We start from the raw sequence: 10884 nt of genomic DNA, 5'->3' as shown, positions 1-10884 counted from the left end.
ACAGGGGTGGGGGTCACTTTTTTCTCCGATATTTTTGAAAGTTGTCCTCTCCATTAGATTGTCTAGCCTTAATTTAAAAAAATGTCACTTCCGGTTTGGCGGTGGTCATAACAGCATAAACGTTAGGTTTTACCCCGTTCTTTTCCTCCTTTGCGGTACGGGTTCGAGCCTGCCTTCCTTCTACCACTTTTTTTTTTTTTTGCTCAACATACACATCCAAACACCCGGGCAACGCCGGGCTGAAATGCTAGTATTGAAACAAAAGGTATATTTTTACGACCTGCCCCAATGCCCCAGCGTAGTAACACCCCCCAACCTCCCCATGTTAAGAACAGATTTCGAGGTTGGGGGGGGGGTGTTAATTCCAAAAGCCATTCTTAACATGGGGAGGTTGGCGATGTTTATGCTACGTTGGGGTAGGTCGTAAAAAAATATCTTCTATATATATAAAAGGCAAAATGTGTGTGACCATTTCGTGTATGTCTTCAAAAGGCTTTTCGCGCACACGGTTCCGGGGTCGTTACGATCGCTTACAGCTGTTTATATGGGTCCTAAATAATAATATGTATGATTTGGGAAAGTGTGTCGCATCTAGATTTATTTACGTCGACTTTTACAAAATAATTCCTATTTTGGCTTCTCGCGTGTTGATGAGGCTTTTAAGTATAAAAAGCGAAACTAATTTAAAGTTAACAAGTCCTCGGCATTGGGCCGGGAAATGTCCAGAAGCAATCAGCTTTGATCAATGTTGTACATCAGACAATTGCTATTCAATATCTGGACAATTGGGAGCTGGTTTCCCTCTCCCCAACATCTGTTGGGAAAAAAAACAGTCAAATTTGGTAAACAACTGCGTGACTTCTATTTGACCTTCTTAATTAGGTCAAATTGAAGCAGCAGAGTTAACTTTTATTGCGCACGCCTGTTTTTATAGTTAAATAAATTAATTCAAACCTGCTTAATGTTGTCTGTCGCCGTGGCTCAATGGTTAACGTAGCACTTTTTTTTTTCACACATTAATTTCCAACTCAAGGGTACGGGTTCGATCCTCATATACTCACCTACCAAAGCATTTTTTTTTAATTATTTGCCCCCCCCGGAGTTTTGATTTACCTCAAGACACCCGGGCATCGCCGGGTACCCCTGCTGGTATATATATAAAACCGAAAATGTATGTATGTATGTTTGTGTGTATGTTTGGATGTCTGCTAAAAACTTTCGACAGACGCGACAAAAATTCACAAACGTGGTACACATCGAAGCTCCATCCTTTGCTCGAAAAATATCGAAAAATTGGCCCAAAACGTTAACTTTTTCACCCCGACATCGACAATTTTCGACGGGGGGGGTCAACAAAAACGGTCCTCTCATGACAATGACCGATTCTACGCATGCGTCAGATGACATCGTGACCTGATTTACTTTAAATAGTTGAAAAACCGAACAAATTTCATGTACATAGCGTTAGCTCAGTTGTTTAAGGCCTTGGTTCATTATCTAATCGTTTTGGGTTCGAATCGTGGTGTGAGGTGTTTTTTTTGTTTTTTCTTTTAAATTTTTTAAATTTAAATATTGAACCAGTGTTTCGTTTTTCTGCTTTTTTTTTTGGGGGGGGGACTTTGCTTATTATTAGCGACACCCAAAAACATCCGGGTACCGACTGATTTTTTAAATTTTGATATCGAAACAGGCTTATTGAAGCTATTTTTCACGTGTTCGTTTTTCTGTTTTCATCGTTCGTTTGCTTTACGTTAGTTTTTTGTGTTTTTTTCCCACTTAAGTGTTAATGTTGTTTTCTTTTTTTACTTCACTTATAACAAACAAACCTACGTCGTCGTCACCGTCGTAGTCATCGTCATCATCGTTGTAATACTCGACGACTTCTGGCCGTGCACCTGTCAATTTTGTTCTTAAATAAATTCAAACATCTTTCACTAACTCATTCTGGCTGGCCGATTTTGTTTTCAAACTTCGCCTCAGAACTTCGGGTTCGATCCCCCCCGGGTTCTTTTTTATTTAACACCACACACACCTCCAAACACCTGGGCATCACTTGGTACCCTCTGCTAGTCTATATATATAAAAGCGAAAATGTTTGTATGTATGTGTGTATGTTTGTATGTCAGCTAAAAACATTCGACAGCCACGACGAAAATTCACAAACTCGGTATCATATCGAAGCTCCATCCTTCGCTCGAAAAATATCGAAGAATTGGCCAAAAACATTCATTTTTTTCACCCCGAAATCGACAATTTTGACAGGGGGGTCAACAAAAACGGTTTTCTCGTGACGACGAGCGTTTCTACGCATGCACTAGATGACGTCGTGACCTGATTTACTTTAAATAGTTGAAAAACTGAACAAATTCCATGTACGTCGCGTTAGGTCAGTTGGTTATATATATATATATATATACTAGCAAAAGTACCCGTCGTTGTAATGTCTTTACCAAATAAAGGGAGACCACCGCAGGTGTCACAGGAGTTACGGCCCCTGGCGACATCCGGGGTAGTGGTCAGTCTGATATCCACCGAGCACGATATTCCTCGTTCGTTTTCTCTCTCTCGTCAATCTCCGTCCATCCTACAACCTCACTATGGTAATAACCGATATCTAGCAAGTATCAGTTACTTACCATAAGGATTATCACATTGGCGACGAGGATAGAGTAATTTACAAAAATAGACATAAGAAAACACGAAAAAAAAACAACAACAAACAGTCACACGTGTTGCAAAACAAACATGGCTGCCCTACCTCACTACCCGGAATTCGACTGCGAGTCAGAAGCCAAAGCAGCAAGATGGATGAAATACATTAGCAGATTGGGGAACTATTTTATCGCCCACGACATAGAGAGTGATAAAAGACAAAAGGCAATTTTGCTAACGTTTGTCGGTGAGGCGATGAACGACCTCATTGACGAATTACCAGCCGAACAGACCACACCAGGAGAAAACGAAACCCACTTCGACAAACTCGTCTCGGCTGTACAGGCTCATTTCAACCCCCAAAATAACACGGAATACAACCGATTTGTATTCCGTAACATCAAACAAACCACGCCGAATGTAGAGGACTTCTACCGGAAATTGAAAGAAGCAGCAGCTACATGTCACTTTGCAGACGCAAACGCTGATATAAAGTCTCAACTAATAACAGGCTGTTCATCAGAAAAAGTCCGGCAAAAGGGTTTAATAAATTCTAACATGTCACTACACGACTTGATAAATTATGCCAGGACGACGGAAACAATAACAGCGCACCTACAACAAATGCACTTAGAGGACACGACAATACAAACTACTACTGCAGTAGTAAACAAAGTCACGTACGGACAGCGACAGACACGTGACTGTCCCCGGCAAATTCGGTGCAGGAATTGCAACGGAAAATATCCACATGAACGAGGACCAACGTCTTGCCCAGCATTCCAGAGCCAATGCACTTATTGCCGGAGATGGGGGCACTTCGCCTCTGTCTATTTTAGAAAAATGAACGACGAGGACAGACAACGTAGAACAAATCGTCCTCCACGTCCACAAGTCCAAACCAGCCGCCGACCGGTGAACTGCATCGAGGACAACCAGCAGGACTCAACCAGCGGCAGTGACACAGAATATGTGTTTCATACAGGTAAGATGAAAAACCTTCCCTGTTTTGATATATCTTTTGGCAATAGCCACCAAACATTCAATGTGTTAGCCGACTCAGCAGCCACTATCAACATTTTGTCTGAAGCAGATTTCAAGTGTTTAAAACCGACACCATGTCTCCGACCGACAAAAACTGTGATATCTGGATTTGGGGTCAAGCAAACTACTCCAGTTCTAGGCTAATTTAGGACCCTCCTAGAGTTTGGGGGCATCTCCTGCCAAGCTAACATACATGTAATAAAAAGCCCAGAAAAACCTATCATTGGCTGGGAAACATGTGAAAAGCTTAAACTTTTATCAGCAAAAAAGCTCCCAGTTAACCACATCAGCAACTCTGACACACAAATCCCGCAGTCAACTCTTAAGCTTTTGGAGGACTATGCAGACCTATTCAATGGTTTAGGTAAACTTAAAGAGAAAAAAGTCCATCTGCACATAGATGAAAATATACCACCCATCGCTCAGAGATACCGCAGAGTCCCCTTTCATGTAAGGAAGGACATAGAAGAGCTAATACAGAAAGACGAGAAACTGGGGGTGATTGAAAAAGTGGAAGGACCAACCCCGTGGGTATCCCCTATTGTGGTGGTACCTAAGAAAGACCAAAGTAAAATCAGAGTTTGCATTGATATGAGAGCGGCAAACAAAGCTATCAAAAGGGAACGTCACCCTACCCCCACACTTGATGAGCTGAAGGCCATTCTATCGGGAGCCAGTGTCTTTAGCAAGTTAGACCTCAATCAGGGCTACAACCAGTTGGAACTAGCTGAAGAATCCCGATACATTACCACGTTCGCAACACACCTGGGCCTATATAGATACAAAAGACTATTTTTCGGTGTCAACTCCGTCAGCGAAATATTTCAGGAAGAGATTAGCCAGGCACTCGCAGGGATTGAGGGAGCCATCAACATCAGTGATGACATTCTTTGCTTTGGATTGGACCAGCAAGACCACGACGGAAATCTCCAGAAAGTATTACAACGACTACGCGAAAAAGGCCTAACACTGAATAGCAGCAAATGTGAATACAACAAGAGGTCATTGGAATTCCTCGGACACACATTCGGTAATGAAGGCATCAGCCCAAGTAACCGTAAAATAAAAACAATCCTCGAATTACCAGACCCCCAAAACGCATCAGAAGTCAGAAGTTTGTTGGGGATGACCAACTTTTGCGGTGCACAATTCATTCTAGAATTTGTTCGTCAGCTAACAAAAAAAAAAACACTCAGTGGTCCTGGACTGAGCACCACACTGAATGTTTAAAAAACCTCAAGGAAGCTTTGAGTAAAGCATGCTCACTTGCCTACTTCGACCCTAACAAACATACTTAGATATATACCGATGCCAGTGTTGTAGGCATATCTGCTGTACTATCACAAGACGGGCGGGTAGTACAATTTGCAGGACTCTTCAGGCTTATGTGCATAAGCCTGAAGAGTCCTAGAGTGGATGAAACGCAGAATATTCAGTATAGCTTAATCGCCATATATATTTTATAAATTACTAACTAGCTCTACCTACGTATTGAGCACTTTTGAAGTAAATACTTAAAGTTTACGCATAAATCTATACTTTCGTATATTAATTTTATGTGAGTAAATTAAGTAGTTATATATATATATATATATATATATATATATATATATATATATATATATATATATATATATATATGTGTGTGTGTGTGTGTGTGTGTGTGTATCGGATGTGGAGAGGTGGTATAGTAAGGCCATTGAGCTACCACCCCCCTAAAAAAATGCCCATGCTAGTACCTGTGCTAGTACAAAAAATATATGTAAAGACATAGCCACAGTAGCAAAGTTCGAACCTGTAATGCAGAAGAGGAAAAGAAGTGAAAAAAAAGCAAACACCTTAGCTATCTCGCCCACGGTGCACTTGTGGCATCGTGCCCTTTGAACTTATGTCTTTTATACGTATGTGAAGATTGGTAGGCGCATGATTTTGAAAAAAATGTTGACGCTAAAAAATGACCCCCTCCTTGTCGAAATACGGCCCGGTCACAATTAAAGAATTAATCTTTTTGACCAATTTTTCAATATTTGTCGTCAGAGAGATCGATCTTTTTAACGATAACAATTTTGTCATGGTTCAATGTATCGATCGAAAATTTGTGTAAGACATAAAAACATACTCACACGCAAACACACATTTTACCTTTTATATATTAGACTAGTGGGGGTTCCCAGCTTTGTCCGGGTGTTTAGGCGATGTAGTGAGGACGCCAGAACAGTGGGGGTGGTAAAAACAATAGTAGCGGGGGTGCCCAGGTATGTGTAGGTTATGTAATAAGGAACCATTGAAGGGTATAAAAAAGTGATAGTAGTGGTGCAGGGGACTCAAAACAACAGGAGGCAGAGATGTTAAAAAGGTGGTAGTAGGCAGGTTTGAACCCATAATGCGAAAGAGGCAAAAAAAAAAAGAAATAAAAGACCTGACCTTTTAGTCGATGTCTCCATCGTGTGAGCGGAAGTCATTGAAATTAAGTGAAGTCAATGCAATGGAGACAATAACTTGCTAAAATGTCGGTAGAAAAAGCTACCCCTCCTTGTACAAACTGCCCAGTTTAGAGTGAAGGAATTAATGTTTATGGCCAATTTTTGTATATTTTTTCCGAAACATCCAGCTTAAAAATGATACCAATCTCGTCAGGATCTGTCGCCTGTCGAAAGTTTTTGCGAAACATACAAACACACACACATTTTACCCTTTATATATATACTAGCGGGGGGTACCCAGCGTTGCCCGGGTGTTTGGAGGTGTGTGCCTTAAAAATAAAACGTTGGCCGGGTGTTTGGAGGTGTAAAAGAAAAAAGTTTTAGTAGGAAGGTAGGATTGAACCTCGGAGCCTTGACACGAAGGTGGAAATGAAAGGTGGAAAAAGCTAGACACCTAACCATCTCAGCCACAAAGGAGATGAATTGATAAACGTGTTCAGTTAAGGTTTATAAACTGAAATATACATGCGCGAGGAAGTGGCGTGATATTTGACCTAGTTTTGTGCTGCAAGGCAGTTACTGTTTCCCCGCACCCAATCATTGGCTTTTCGAAGACGTGGCGAGCTGGTAAAAGGTAAATTAAATAGACAGGTGCCCCCCATTATTAATTCATAGATATTATAATTTAGACGTGATATAAAAAGTTTTAAGAAGGAGCGAGCCGATCGAGAAGGCCTCGGAAATAAAGCCTTTTGCAGACATATACAAAAAGCAAACATACATACATACATACATACATACATTTTGTCTTTTATATATAGAGGCTAGCGGGGGTACCCAGCGTTGCCCGGGTGTTTAGAAGTGTAAGTGCTCGGGCGGGGGAGTAAATCAAAACAAAATATAAGCGAAGTAATAACCATGTTTAAATATTATTTTTTAAAAATGATAAGACTTTAAAAAATCGGAAAAAACGAACATAATGCGAAATAATGATTTCAAAATTTCTTAAAATCGGAAAAACAAAACAAAAAAAAAAAGAAAACGCGAATTAAATGAAAAAAAAACCCAGAAAAACGAACGTCAAAACTTCTTTAAGCCACCTGGCCCGATGATCTCAAGCCCCTCGCATTCAGACTACCCACATTCAAAGCCATGGTACCTACCTTATGGTGTGTCACACTCAGCTCCGAAGTAAGCTGGGGATAGGACGCTGACGTTGTAAGCAATGCTCAAAATGGACAGGTTTTTCATGTCCTGACCTTCTATCATAATGCCGCAAATGTCCAGAGGAAAAGTCAGTTTAAGGGGCCTATAAAGTGACGGATGGACCAACACTGGGACCCTGCCCTTGCATTGTTTTGATAGTTCATGAAGGGAAGAGTTGTTTTTTCTTATGAGTTCAATTCAGCCCCTTCAGCAGCCTTCATCATTGACCACAAGTTTGTCTTGCAGGCCTCTGAAAGCCTGACGAAAGTTATTAGCAGTGGGACATCCGGGAAGTTAGAGGGGACATTAACGTCTTTTCCACCTATCTGTTGGCAGTCCAGCAGAGGTTTTAAATTTTTCTCTGCCGGTCGTGTAAATCCGTTGCCACAGACAGGGGGTCTATAAAACACAGTTTCTCCCTCGTTTCAAGGGAAAGGTTTCTGTTGCAGTAAGTTCGTGAACGGGAGAAGCTGAAGGGTCTCTCTCCCTCCTGGGTTCATTCTTTTCTTTCTGGGGTGGTGGCTCAATTTGCATTGGTGTGAGAATAGGTGTGTGTGTGTGTGTGTGTGTGGCGTTTTGTGTTGGTGTTTTGTGCAGTGTCTGGTGTTGGTGTAGTGTCTGTTGTTGGTGTTAGTGTTTGTGTGGTGTCTGGTATTTGTGTGGTGTCTGGGTTGGTGTTGTGTCTGTAGTTTGTGCAGTGTTAGTGTGTGACTTGCGGGTAAGAGTGGGTTGTGCTATTGTTAGGTGTAGTGTATCGGAAATTTATCCTCTTTCAGATAAATTTGACGCGAAAATAACAATCTGAAAAAAAATAAAAGCATGAAATAAAAAGGCGGGGGGGGGGGGTAAAGAATAAAATATAAAGGTCTTGTTTCAAAACGAAGAAGCAATTTTAGTTACAATAAAGTTAGTTGCACATTTTTTTCCTTTGCGGGCATTAAATTCAAATAACAAAGAACGCCAAGATAACAACATAAAAAGCAAAAAAAAATAAAAAACGCTGACTCATATATTGAAAATATATCTATGCCGAATACAATATAATTCAAATAGTAGTTCCTAATCTCTCTCTCATATGCAATAAATTTCAGGAACGTACTCACAAATTGATGGCGACCAGGCAATGTGCCTTTTTCTTTTCTTTTTTCTCTTCTCACTTCAAAGTCCTTTAAAAATTACACTCCTTCCAATTACATGCAAACCATAGTCACGTAAATAAGTCTTCAGAGATTCGCTTTCAACGTGTCTGGAGTATTCTTGCCGGGTTTTCTTCTTTGAAGGAGGGCTTGTCAAAATTCCATATCAGCGCTGGACAATAAAATCACGTCCAATATCCACATCGCCGGAATTACAAAAGAGAGCCGAATTTCGCGCTGTGCTCATGACGTCATCAAGGAGCTAGCATTTCTCTTTTCTTCAAATTAAAGGGAGTTTTGTATGAACCAAAAATATACGAAACTAAGAATCATAAAGGATACGAAATACAGAAAATCAAATATAAGAACCAGAATAAAAATATAAATGTAAACAGCGGGATGGTACAAAAAATTCCAACATTCTCCCCTAAAAAGAAATGGCAGTGAACCTGCAGTTGAATGACACCTGTAAATTTTATAATGCACTTTTTTCTTTATACATACATATACCACACAATGTACGGTCAGAAGATATCCAGTAAACACATATGAGAACAAAAAGCAGAAAAATTCAAATAAGATTATTCTATAAAAAATCACATGAAAACCTTCATGTTTTACGTATGAACAGAGGAGTACCTAACCAGATTCAAATTTAAAATTAATGATTAAATGCACGGCCGCAACAGCGTTCATTTCTGGGCAATATGCCTCTTCTTTTTTTGGGGGGGAAGGAGCTGCCCTCGTGGGGAGTTTCTTCCCTGATGATGTCTTTTGGGGCTACTGACCCTTGGTTTGGAGGGTTTCGTGGGTGTGCCTCCTCAGTTTGGTAATTTTCTCCCTCTTTGGGAGAACTGCTCTTATGAGGAGCATCTCCTTAGGCACAGTCTTTTGGGGCTACTGCCCCTGCTTTCATGTTGTCCGGGCGGTACGTCCCTTTGGTTTTAAGTGTTGCTCCACCATTTATGGGATCGTCCTTTGCGGGAGTTATCATTTCCTTGCTGGGGGTTGTTTCTTTTTTCTCTCTTCCCATATCTGTGATTTCCATGGTCAGTCAAGATGTATGGTAAAAATCCGAAAAAAATCACTATTTTGACTCACATGGAAACGGCGTCCAAAGTGGGGAGCCTGCTTTGGTGCCAAAAAGAAGTGGCGCCATAATTGGCAAGAGGGGAGATAGAACAGAGAGGAACTGGGAAGTTAGTGGAGGGAAGAAAGAAAATGTTTCCAAAACCCTTCCTCGCAGGAAGGTCGTAAATTATCAGCTCGGATCCCCCCACGAGGGGGGGGGGAGAGCAGAGAAAGACAGATAAAGTGAGGGTGCGGACAGAACACCACCCAAGCAAAAAGCTCATCAGGGTGTTCCGAGCATGAGAATGTTTCGCCAGAACACCACTGCCTCACGCGATATATGTAGCAAGAACAGATACTACATTTTCCACGACTTTCTTTTAATTTCTTATTTTGAAGGGATTGTCGTGACTTCACAGCCATTTTTTCATGGTCTCTGGTAGCGCTCAACATTACTTGTTTTTTGGACCAAAAAAACATGTTGCAATAAAAACTCTAAAAACATATCCAGTTAGGTAGAAAAGTAACTTATGTTTCCTTTGATTGCATTTATATATATATATATATATATATATATATATATATATATATATATATATATATATATATATATTGTTTTGTGTGTGTGTGTGTGTGTGTGTGTGTGTGTGTTTTCACAACATTTCGTACATCCGTGGATTGTAATACAAACCCTAGTTCCATGTGTTTTTTTTTTTTTTTAATTCTATTGTTGTTGCTTTTGTCACCAAAAGGGGAGGGGGGGAAATGATGATTATTTTTTAAATTTCAATAGAAAAATAAAGTCGATATTATTATATCAGTATAATACAAAGAGTGTTTCTGTCTGCAGGGAGGTTGTTATAATGTCGCATGTAAACATGTGACGCATTGTTTGCCTGGGACCGAATGTAACCATTTCCATCCTGGCACTTTCCTGAGTAAAGTCTCTGTGACGATTGCGCCGTTGTTTGGCTGTGCTTTCTTTCATAGTTTTATATTATGTCGATATATTTCTAGCTTATGTGCAAATGCATGTGCGACAGAAGAATAGACTACCAATACTCCCAGTGTCAACTGAAAATCGTGGACCAAGTAAAGAATAGAGACCCTGTAGCAGAAGACGACGACGACCGGCATACATTTCAAGTGACACCGGTGGTTCGACCTTGACATTGACACAATAACATGGCGTTGTCATATGTTCACGAGCAAATTTTAAAAACTATATTCGCAAAACTTTTTAAGATTTAAAAGAAAAATTATATGTTTACAAAATATTTTTTTATATTAAATATTTTCAAAACTTTTAAGGATTAAAAAAAAAAAAAACTTTTTTCTAAAACTTTTTAATG

The sequence above is a fragment of the Euprymna scolopes genome, chromosome 45 (assembly GCF_053919585.1).
Source record: "Euprymna scolopes isolate OS-2025 chromosome 45, ASM5391958v1, whole genome shotgun sequence".
NCBI lineage: Eukaryota > Metazoa > Mollusca > Cephalopoda > Sepiida > Sepiolidae > Euprymna > Euprymna scolopes.
This window is presented reverse-complemented; position numbering follows the sequence as displayed.